The sequence below is a fragment of the Anas acuta genome, chromosome 2 (genome assembly GCF_963932015.1).
Source record: "Anas acuta chromosome 2, bAnaAcu1.1, whole genome shotgun sequence".
Classification (NCBI taxonomy): domain Eukaryota; kingdom Metazoa; phylum Chordata; class Aves; order Anseriformes; family Anatidae; genus Anas; species Anas acuta.
The window spans coordinates 6,667,372-6,679,200 of NC_088980.1; positions in this window are offsets into that span (position 1 = coordinate 6,667,372).

The window sequence follows — 11,829 nt, forward strand, 5'->3', positions numbered from 1 at the left end:
CAGGAGGAGGAATTGACTTGGCCATTGAAGCATGTTATTAGATTACTGATTCAAACCTCAGATGATGAGCTGCAATAGAATAGCGTAAAATAACAGTGAATTAAACCTGGGAACGCTCATGCGGTGTCTAATCATTACAGACTAACGATACCCATCCCGAAATCAGCCCATGCTTTCTTTTCTGAGACTTAAGGACCAAAACCTGTCATAATGTGTGGGAGAAGCCCAACACCCCACACCCAAACCTGGACATTGCTGCTGAGGAGCTGCTGCAGCAGGTCAGGGCTGGGTCTGGCACCCCAGGCACCACCAGGGCAGAAGGACCTGGTTACATGATAGTTTATCCCCAAGGAAGCTCTCCTCACAACTGGAAGAGTGTTTTTTCCTCGTGCATGAAGGTTTAAGTGATTTCCATTGCCCTTATTTTTGCAAGCTTAATTTAACATTCAATTAGGTTGCAAAAGGCTTCCAGAAGGGTTTGAAACCTAGACTGGAGTCAAAAGGAGCTGCCAGGAGCCCCCTCCGGTGACACAGAGTAGGGTCACAAGCTTAGATTATCTTATATGTGGACATTTAACATTCCTCCGGGAGGGAAGATAAATCTTTTATTTCCAACAGTGACCAACACCTCAACATTGTGTTGCTTTATCTGCAGACAGAATTGGCTGCTGCAGAATTTCAGGGCTGCTGAAAAGACTGAAAACCACCCTCACACCGTCATCTGCATGCACCAGAAGCGCAGAGCCCTGGGACACCTCTGTTCCTTAAACATACCGTTGTCCCTCCTCACATTCAGCAAACCTTCAGGGTCTGTTTTATGTAGTCACCTAGAGATGTCGCACATCGAAGTGATAAAGAGCAAAGGTTGCATAAAAAGCACAGGCAGCTTTTGGACTGAGAGTTGCAATTGCCAGAACCCCCGGGTTTTATATTCAGGTCCTACCTGCTCTCCACACTGAGAGGACAAAGCTGCCCTCTGTGGATGCTCAGGTCAGTCACAAAGCAAATCCTCTTGTGTCACCAAGGCCACCGAGCCATCCACAGAAGTGTCAACACCTGGTCTCAAACCCTCCCCAGCACCAAGTGCAGGAGGAGGAAGTGCTGCAGTCACCAGTGCACAGACAAACTGTGAGCTATTAGGAGTCTAAAATAAAATTCTACCACATACAGTGTAAAAATAAATAAAACAAAGCCCTTTTCTAATTAAATAGATGATGAAGGGGAAAGCTAACAAGCGGTGCAGCTGGGAACCCTTTGAAATAATTAGATCTACCTACTTGGCTCTACAGGGTTTTTTTTGTTTTTATTTTTTTTTACTATCAGGAACATCAAGAAGGGTGTCAGCAAGAGACCTTCTCATTTCTTAGGGGAACGGCACTGAAGGATTTAAAATCTATTGAGAGAAGCCTGGGATTCTTTAAGTTCACTGAAGCCAAAGTAATTCACCCTGAATGCAGGCCCTGAAGGTGACTGTGGAGCTTAGAATAAGGATGTCAACACCGTGCTTTCATCGTTTGCTAGCAGAGCTGGTGCTGCACATGGAGCTTGCCTTGACCATTTAATTAATAAAGGGACCCACGCAGCTGGAATTAACGTGAACTTTCAAAGCATCAAAAAGTCCAGCAAAGGATCAAGCTGATATTTTCATTTATATATATTAGCTTATTCTGGGCCATTGTTGTACACCTCATTCACATGATACAGCAGCCTCTTACTCACACACACACCCTTACATATTTCCTTTCATTTTATCTCCACAGTGCTTCTGTGTGATGGGGGCTATCACCAATTAACACTGACAATGGGAGCTGGAAGGGAATTTTAGCAAGCACAGTAGGTTTTTTTTCTCCCCAAAATCTTTTAGGAAAGGGATTATTTCCCCCCACTCCCTGAAAAAAAAAAAAAAAAGAGGAGGTCCGTGCCAATGTTTCTCTCTGATCTTTTTTTTTCTTTTCTTGGTTTTAGCAAGGAGGATCCTTCAAGAATATTTTCATTGTCATGTGCTGAACAGAGCTGGCTTCAACGCTGCCAGGTCAAAACGTTCGCTCCACTCCTCAGCACTCCATGGGGTCCTATAAATTAGCCTGTGAGAATCCATCAGTTACTACTACCTCCAGTCCTTGTAAACACTGTCTTTCTTCTTCTTCCCATGCCAAGGGACAAAGGTCTTAATTAATATGATAACAAAACAATATCTGATAGCATTTGTCTATTTATAGACTCTACAGTTGCTGTTTCACTCCTATAATTCTCTAGCAAGATGGGACTTCTGGTTAAAGCAGTCTGCAAACATGAGTGATAAGGATTTCAAATTGATGCAGATGGTCTAATCAAACATAAGACCTTGGGCTCAGCGTACACATCAGTGGATGACATTTTCTACCTTCTATGTTCAAGAGAACAAAACAGATAATCAAATTGTCTCTTCTAGCCTTGAATCCTACTGATCCTCTGTACTATGAGTTCATCCACTATCCTGGTTTTCATGTTTAAGCTCTGTAGATAATCATCATTGAAGCCACAGTGGATCACTATTCCAGATGCTGAGGATGCTTGCACTTTAATGATCCATGCATCTTTTAGTTAGGTGGCAAAACAAGTAAAAATTGCTTCGTGTGAAGTCCCTTGTTCTAGGGAATGCTAAGTCTTTAAAATTCATCTCTTCTCTTATTCTCAATTAAGCACCCACTGAGGCCACTGCAAAGATTGCTTGTGATGGCCTCAGTGGGTATTTAATACAGCTTTAAAGAGCAAGAAATTGGTTCCCAACCAGTATCTTATCAAGCAGCTGCTCCTTGGATGAGAAATAAAACTGAGACTGTAAGCAATTATGAATGCAGTAGAACACAGACATTTTCTCAAGATCATAGAATCATAGAATTGTTTTGGTTGGAAAGGGCCTTAAAGATATAATAGTAGAATCATTAAGGTTGGAAAAGACCTCTAAGATCATCTGGTCCAACCTTAATCTCCCAGTGCCATCCTCTACCATGGGCAGGGCCCCCTCCCAGCTGCCCAGGCTGCCCCCAGCCCCATCCAGCCTGGCCTTGGGCACTGCCAGGGATAGGGCAGCCACAGCTCCTCTGGGCAGCCTGGGACAGGGCCTCACCGCCCTCTGAGTGAAGAATTTCCTTCTTTACATCTACCCTAAACCTACTCTCTTTCAGTTTAAAACCATTAGTTCCTGTCCTACCCCTACACCCCTGACCAAGAGTCCCCCCCCAGCTCTCCTGCAGCCCCCTTTAGGCCCTGGCAGGCTGTTGGGAGGTCTCCCCGGAGCCTTCTCCTCTCCAGGCTGAACAACCCCAACTCCCTCAGCCTGGCTCCATGGCAGAGGTGTTCCAGCCTCTGAGCATCCTCGTGGCCTCCTCTGGACTCACCCCAACAGGTCCCTGTCCTTCTTGTGCCCCAGAGCTGAACGCAGCACTCCATAAGAGCTATCTTTAGTGTCCTCACTAATTTGTGTTGAATTCCACTTGGCTTTTCAGGTCAACTTTTATTTCTCCTCCTCCAAAGCCATTAGCCAAATCCCTACTTTCAGGACATACCACATAGGTGTCATGATATGTGTGTTTACCAGAGCTGCCGTGTTCCTCCACAGAGGAATAAAATCATAGTTAGCCACCCTTTTTCAATAGCCTCAATTTGTGAGTCATCCTAAACATTAGGACTACAAGGGAGTTAAAGAAAAAAAACATTTATTGGACAAGAGGTTGACACTAATAACTAACATTAGTTCTGTGGGACTTAGGAAAAAAATGATGTCTTCAATATGTGGGTGTGGTAACTTCTGTCTGTGAGTGGCCAAAGGAAGAATTAAGCATCACTAATATTTCAGGAATCAAGAAAATCACAAATCAACTCTGATTTGCTGTGAGCTCTCATCTGTCTCTAAAGAAGGACACAGGCCCTCAAGTATTGATACTCCCAAATCCAACTGCTACCAAGGCAGTCCAGATCCAAATGAAGTGCCCAAGGCTTCAGAGACCTGGAGAACAGGAGGGGAAAGACAAGCAATTCAAATCAGAATCCAGAACAACCAGCCTGTGGATGACCCAGAGGCTGGTGGGCATCAGAGCTCTTACCTTGCAATGGCTTGTACCGTGCTGCAGAAAGATGCCTCTCCTGATGCTATGCCCACAAATTCTCCTCCTTGGCAGGAGGGAGAAGAGGGGTACCATTTCCTAGACTAAGTCCTGATGCTGCTGCCTATAGAGATGTGAACACATTTTCTTGTCTCCCCAGAGATCGTATTAAGAAGCATACCACAGGCTCTTTGGGAAGTCTCCATCTCGTCTGCTCAACCTCTTCTACCTTACAGAAAAGAGTGAGATTGACTTGACGGTTAGCACATTCCTCTGCAGAGGAGGTGGAAGGACTCTCTGTTTTTAGGGCTGTCTGCACTTGATATTAAAAATATTCAGAAGAAAATGCGTGATTCATTCCTGGAGTGAGGACTGGACATCCATAGGAAGCATGGTGCTGGAGGTGTCCTACTTTTAAGCAATTACTGGTGATCAGAAGCCTGGGGAAGGAAATAGGAGTCCTAGGTTTAATGACTTTCTCTGCCTCAAGGAGTTCAGATCCAAGTCTCCCACCGCCCAGGAGATACCATGCCTGCATGGTCTACTGGGGACTTAAGGGGACAATACTCTGAGAGCAGCTGAGGTAACTGACAGAAATGCAAACTGTAACTCTTTGATGCAGACTGGAGAAGTCAAAGAGCAAAAACTGCACGAGAGTAGATTTAACGTGTTTAACCTCCTGACTTAAATTGATAGGGATGCACCATATGCTCCAAAAATATGCCTATTTAATGAAGGAATTAGTCTCCAGGCACCAGTTTGAGACAGCACCCAACAAAGTCAAGACTGAAGTACTTCATTAATGACAGGTACTGGTGGGGTCAGATTTCTCCTCTTATATCAGGCATTAAACTGTCCCCAGCTTCCCATTCCTGCCACTTCATGTGTCTCTTTGAAGATCTTTCTTGCACAGGCTGTTGTCAGGCCAGAGCCACCACTGGACTGGAGCTTAATTTTGGACTTTAGTCAATCATTCTTCCCCAGGCAGAGAGCATGGGGGTAGGCTGATTCTCCCTCTGTGGGGGTTTGTTCACCCCAGGAAATGCTTTCAGGGCAGAAACTGAGGTGGATGTGAAGTTTAGCACAACAGGACTAGGCAGAAGGTGGGGAGGGTGCAAATCGCAGGGCTGCAGCTGAACCTCCCAAATCCAGCTGGAGTTGGCCTCCAATCTCTGGCTGGCACAGTGCAGCTCCCCTGAGCCTTGACTATTAAATACCTTGCAATGTTCAGTCACCTCCCAAAGTCTTCCTAAAGTGGAAACTCATAGAAGTTTCTGGATAAAACAGTATTCAATTGATTTCCACTAAAGTGTCTTTTACTAGAATCCCAATGTCTCTCTGAGAGTCTCAGTTAAATATTTTGGTAGCTCCACTAGCTGCTCCTCGGTACAGCCTGACAAACATTTCACACTGGTTGCACGCCTTTTGGTTGGAAGAAATCCCAGCTTTGTTGACACTGACTTCAGTCAACTTCAGAGGGCCTCTTAACTCTGCTTTTGGGCTTGTCAACACGCATTGGACTGAGACACACTGTCAGCAGGCAGCTCCTTCTAGAAAACATCATTCGAATCCAAATTGTCTCCCAGGCATTTTGTTTTAACTTCATATTGTGTGAGTAGCACGCTTGTCAGAATGGAAAATCTGGGTTACTCCTTCATTGTTCGTATTTAAAGAAGATCATCCCTCCAATCCTGCCCCCCAACCCCAAAAGTATCACTTCCTGATCATTCAAATGTTTTCCATATGGCAATGAACAACCAAACCTAACACGGAGCTGCTGAATAATAACCATATGCAAACACAGATGACCACAGTAGCACTTTGGGATTATTTATACTTAGAAAAATAACTTCATAAGAGGTGATTTTTAACTTATTTTACCTGAGCGATCAAATGCCATTATTGCTCTTTTGAACATGAAAATCTCACACTCCCCTCTTATGCCTGTGGTCTCCAATAACAAGACAACACCTCTGCTTTAACATGGATATTGATATATTTAGTCCTGTTTAATCAATGCACTCCTGGGGTTCTCAGCCTAGATCTCTTTAAAAATACTCCACCACTTGCAAAACAGCCAAACCCCACAGGAAGCCTCCCCAGCACATCCTTCAGATACGTTCCACTTTATTCAAAGGAGAAAGTAGGGAAATAGCATCAAAGGGAGAGCTTTGCTCATCACTCCATAAGTATAAGACCAAACACTAATTTTACTACAAGTCTTGCTTTATCAGAAAACATTTATAGTGACCAAACTGAAAATGCTGTAGTTCTGTAGAAATTATAATCATTTACCTGAACTAAAGAAGAGCCTAGAAATGTCAAGATTAAAGACCCAGGATACTAAGCTTTGTACTGAGAGTAGAAAACTTCCAGGTTTTTGAATAAGCTCTGCTCCAAACAGCACAAGCACACCACAGGTGAGGAGAGAAAACAGTCAGAAAATAAAATGTTTTATCCAAGAGCTTAAAGAAGTCAAGAATAAAGCCTTGCTTTTCCTGCCACAGCACTTGGTGCATTGTATTGGGTTTACATGGCAAGGGTTTGGTAGTGGGGGGCTGCAGGGGTGGCTTCTGTGAGAAGAATCCTGAAGCTGCCCCATGGCAGATAAGGGCCAGTGGATGAGATAAGGTGGATGTGGCCTGGAGGAGGCTGCAGCCCATGGAGAGCCCCCGCAGGAGCAGGGAATCTGGGGGGAGCTGACGCCCACCTGTGGGGGACCCGTGCTGGAGCAGTTTGCTCCTGGGGAATGGACCCCGTGGGCAGAGCCGTGTGGGAGCAGTGCTTGAAGAGCTAATTTACCTAATTCTTCCTCTATTTTTAATTCACAGAATCCAAGTGCAATTGGGCTGGGGAATGGCATGTTGGTAGAGAAAACCCACCAAGCTCCAGCACAGGAAAGGTCCATCTTATCACTAAAAGTAGATGTGAAGGAAGAGGAAAAAATAAATGTACAAACGTGCAGGAACCTGGTTGATCTATCCAGCTTCTGTCAGCCAGAAGCTCAGGTGTTTTTTTTCTGAGCTGAAGTTTGGGTGCAAGCCATCGTTAATAGCCACCGGTAATGCTATTAATTCTGCTATTAAAGCTATTAATGCATCATAAGCCTGTTTAGTCTTAAGTACACTTAAAAATTTGATCTCCCCAGCATTCAGTGGCAATGAGTTCCACAGCTTTATTATGTGGAAAACACCACCTTTTGTTTGTTTCAGGTATGTCACCTGGTAATTTTGTTGGGTCAAGGTAGATCTTGCCTTTTGAGACAAGGTGGATAATTACTTCCTCTTTGCTTCCTCCTTTCCATCCCTGATTTTGGTGCCCTTGAATTTGTTCCCTCAATGCTATCTGCCTTCCAAATTAAAAAAAACTGACCTGTCCAGTCCCACCAGTGCTTCCTCCTGATGGAGTACAGGGCACGAACGCAATTTGTCTCCCTCAATGAGTCAAAGCCACTTCACCAGTAGCTTCAGCTTCAGCCTTTAGCTCTGTACCCACCCAGAGAAGATGGAGGTCATGGAGATAAATGTCAACCAGGCTGGGGGAGCAGGAAAAAAAGAGTTAGAATACAGTGCTCTGAATATTGTGGCTGTTTCAGATCCAAAATGTCTCCAAGTTATTAAAAGAAAAGAAAAAAATAAATAAAAATAAAAAAGTGATTAAAACTGTAAATGTTACGTGCTTTTATTGTGGGAAAGAAAAGCTTTAAGTTTTTGTCCATCTTAAAATAAACAGAAAATGGGATGGCTGCTTGCAAAGAATTTTGAAATTTCATAATTATTAAATAAGGTCTGGAATAAACTATTGTGGATTTTTCCCATGCTTCAATTTCCTTTATGTCATCTTCATTTTTGTCTCCCTTTTTCCCAACTATTTCAAAAATATCTGAAGATCAAGTGGCTAAATTGAAAATGAAAAGGAAGGGATGAAAGAGAGAAGAAGCAAAACGGAGAAAAAAAAGTTGGGGGGGGGGGGGGGAAGGGGGACCTGAAAAGGATTTCTCCAGAATGCAGAAGAAAACTGGTATTTTCAGTGCTTATTGGGAGTGTCCCCACCAGGTTGTCACTGCAGCTCCCATGGCTGTGCTTAGGAAGCATTCTCCTTTTTCCTTTTGTTTGCATCCCTTCAGACTCAAAGCGCCATATGGAAATTACTCACATTGCTCTGACTGCAGATTTGGGCCACAACCACTCCTCTCTAAACCTCATCGGAGGCCAGGAAAAAACTTCTTTCTGCGAGTGCCAGCAATGGTCTATACCTACAAAGCAAACACCAGATGCTAGAAGGATGGGCAAATGTCCAAATAGATAGGACAACCCTAATTAAAAGAAGTTTTCTCATGAAAAGCTGGCGATTATTAAATAAGAAATGCTTAGCTGGGCAAAACAAACCACACTGCTATGCTGAGTGTACTGTAATACACCATTAAGATATGCAAAGGTATGGTTAAGTTTCCTGATAAGACAATGACAAAGGCACAGCATAAATTGTGATAAACTTGCTACACGTTGTCAGAGCAGATCAGTCACTTCAGAAAATTCTGATTTCTGCTTCTTTTCCTGGGTCTGGAAAAGCACGAAGTCAGGAAGTTGTCCTTATTCTAAACAGCTCTCAAATTTCCAGTTTGCTTCATCAGGACTGTGGGACCCTGGATCCAGGCTGTCCAAAGACAAGCTCTTCATGTTTCTCCACACTCCATGGACCTCTCTGCCACGCAAGGAAAAATACAGTTTAAAATGGGCAATTTGTTATTTCCTTGCAGAAGACAGCTCACCCTTGCAGAAGACAGCTCACCCAGCTCTCAGAGATCTTTACTGAAATGGATTTTTTCCTCCAGTGAACTACATTATCTTTTTTTCTATGATTTTTCTCACCATTTTGGTCTGCCAATGGACATGGGTTTTCACCACAACTATTCAGTATTCATAATGTACCAATGAGTGTTCTTTGTCTCAGGGCATTTCCCTTCTGATTTGGAGCAAGGCACGGCCTGACACAGTCAATAAAGGTCTGGGGACAGAAATCAAGGTGTAGGAAAACTGGGTGCAAGGGAAAACTTCTGAGCTACTGGGAACTTGGGAGTAAAGTTGCAAAAAATCTCCATCAGCATCTTCAGAGCCTGGACACACAGCAACAGTGACCAGCCTACATGTGCCCAAAAAAGCCCCTGATCAGAAGAGCCCAGCTTAAATGTTAGAACTGTGCAATTATTGGGAGTGTTTTTAAGGAGTAAGTGTTTTTTCCCAAGGTAAGAAATAAAGCCATTGAAATGCTAAAGAAGGTTTTTTACAAGCTTCAGGCTTGGATAACATGAAGACATAGGATGATCAAACAAGTTACCCTTTAGTGTGATTCAGTGATCAGAGTACAGGGCTGGGAGTCAAGGCTTCCCATTTATTCTTCTATTTACCTTTAAACAAATCCCTGATGGGATTCTTTCTCTTCACAGCCAACACATACCCATGACTTCTCCTGACTTCCATTCAAAGTGCCTGTGTTCCAGCACCTCCACCGCATGGACCTTTGCTCTCTCTGGGCATTAAATTAGCCAGTGCCAAAATAGGGTTAATGCTACTGACCTTCTGCGATAGATTTTGCACCTATGTTTGAAGAGCAATTTGAGGTCCTCAAATGGGCTGCTCCACATGTGCAAAAATCTTGCAGTGATCCTCCTAAATAAACCCTGTGGTAGTTATTATGCAGAGAGTGCTGCCAGACCCAGAGCTGAAAGAGCAAATGTGTGCACAGCCATGGTGTCGGACAGCCTGGCAGGTGAGCTTGTAACACAATCAAAACTTTTTTCTTGCATTGGTTTATCCCCAAATCAATAAAGGATTCCTTTCAAAATTACACTGGCAGAAGCACACTCCTTTGGTCTGTATTTGTGCACTTACTTACAGGCAGAGCCTGCACTGTCTTAAGCAGGTGACAGAATCCAGCTGAGGAGAACAGATTTGATATGGGCCACAAAATATTTTGGGCCACAAAATATCAAATCTTTAATGTACTATAAAACCAAGAGCGAAAAGAATCCTGGCTTCTTCTGTGGGGCATAAAATGTGGTGAAAACAAACAAAAAGTAAATAAAGTCAGCAAGACAAACACAAGGACACAGAGCCTAGAAATGATGCAGAGGACAGAGCTAGGAGTTGTGTGAGCCTTCTAGGGAAAAAGGATGCAGAAGGAGAAATGAGGGGGGACAGACAACAAGAAGTTTTAGATGATTACTTTTCATTGGCCTAACTAGCAATAAAAACAAATTGGGCAAGCTCCTGAGAATAGCTCTTGGATAATCAATCACGGGTAACAGAATTAGGCAGAAGCACTGAGCAAGTGGCGGGACGTTAATTCAAGCTACATTTTTAACAGCCCTGGGTGAATAACTCCCAACAAAGTATTTCCTAGATGAAGTTTACGCATTTCTCTTTTTTTCAGTCTTTCTTTGCCACCTGGCCAAATGCAGAATACAGTCATCTCCAAAATTATTCATTACTTGGGATTCTGCACTGGATACTTTCTGTCACATATTCACAGAATCACAGCCCAGTGAGGCTGGCAGCACCTTGGGGTCCCTCGGGCCCAGCCCCTGCCCCAGCAGGGCCACCCAGAGCAGGGTGCCCAGGCCCATGGCCAGGCAGCTTTTGGAGCTCTCCAAGGAGGAGACCCCACAGCCTCTGGGCTGCCTGGGGGTCAGGGGAACCTCCTGGGCTCCAGGCTGGGCCCATTGCCTCCTGTCCTGGCACTGGGCACCACTGAAAGGAGCCAGGCTTGTTGCACCCTCCCTTCAGGTGCTTATGGATGTCAATGTGGCCTCCCTGAGCCTCCTTTCCAGGCTGAACATGGAGGTTCTCCAGGCTTTTCATCCTCTTGGAGGCCCTGTGCTGGGCTCTCTCCAGCATGTCCAGGCCTCTTTTACCCTGGGAGGCCCAGAACTGAATTACAGCCTTGTCAGTGCTGAGCAGGGAGGAAGGAGCACCTCCTTTAACTTTCTCGTGATAATTCACCTAGTGCAGCCAAGCATCCTGTTAGCCTCTTAGCAGCAAGGGCACGTGATAGAGCTGATATTTGACATGGTGTCTACCAGGAGGCCTAGGTCCTTTTCTGCCTTTCCAGCAGGGTGCCCCCCAGCATATCCAGGTGCCTGAGGCTGATTCTTCCAGGACTTTGCACGTCTCCTTGTTGAACTTCATGAGATTTTTGTCAGCCTACTTGTCCAGCCTGTGAAGGTCCCTCTGGATGGCTGCATGGCCCCATGGTGAGCCAGCCACCACCCTCAGTTTTGTGTCAGCTGATGCTTCTTCCAGATCATTAATAAAGATGTTAAACAGGACTGGAACCGGTATTGACCCCTGAGGGATTTCTGCTCATTAGTGGCCTCCCACAAGACTTTGCACCACTAACCCTTCATGATCGGTAATATCTCAGCAGAGCTGTGTTTAGAATTGAGCCCCAGAAAGCCCACCATCACTAAGGACGGGGAAGGCAATATGGGCTGGCAGCCATTTCAAGAGAAGGTGCCCCCTGCAAGCACCCCCATTCCCTGCCTTGCACAGTTGCTGCAGGGCTAGTACTGACCTGCTGCAGCAAGCAGGGGTCACAGAGTGACTGGAGGAGACTGGGGGACAGGGGACGGGGGGGGGGGGGCTGTGGGAAGGGCAATGCAAGCAGAGCAGCACCATGTCAATATTACTAAGCTTACATATCCGGATCCTAAAATACATCCATCCCTGCTTGCACACCATTCAAA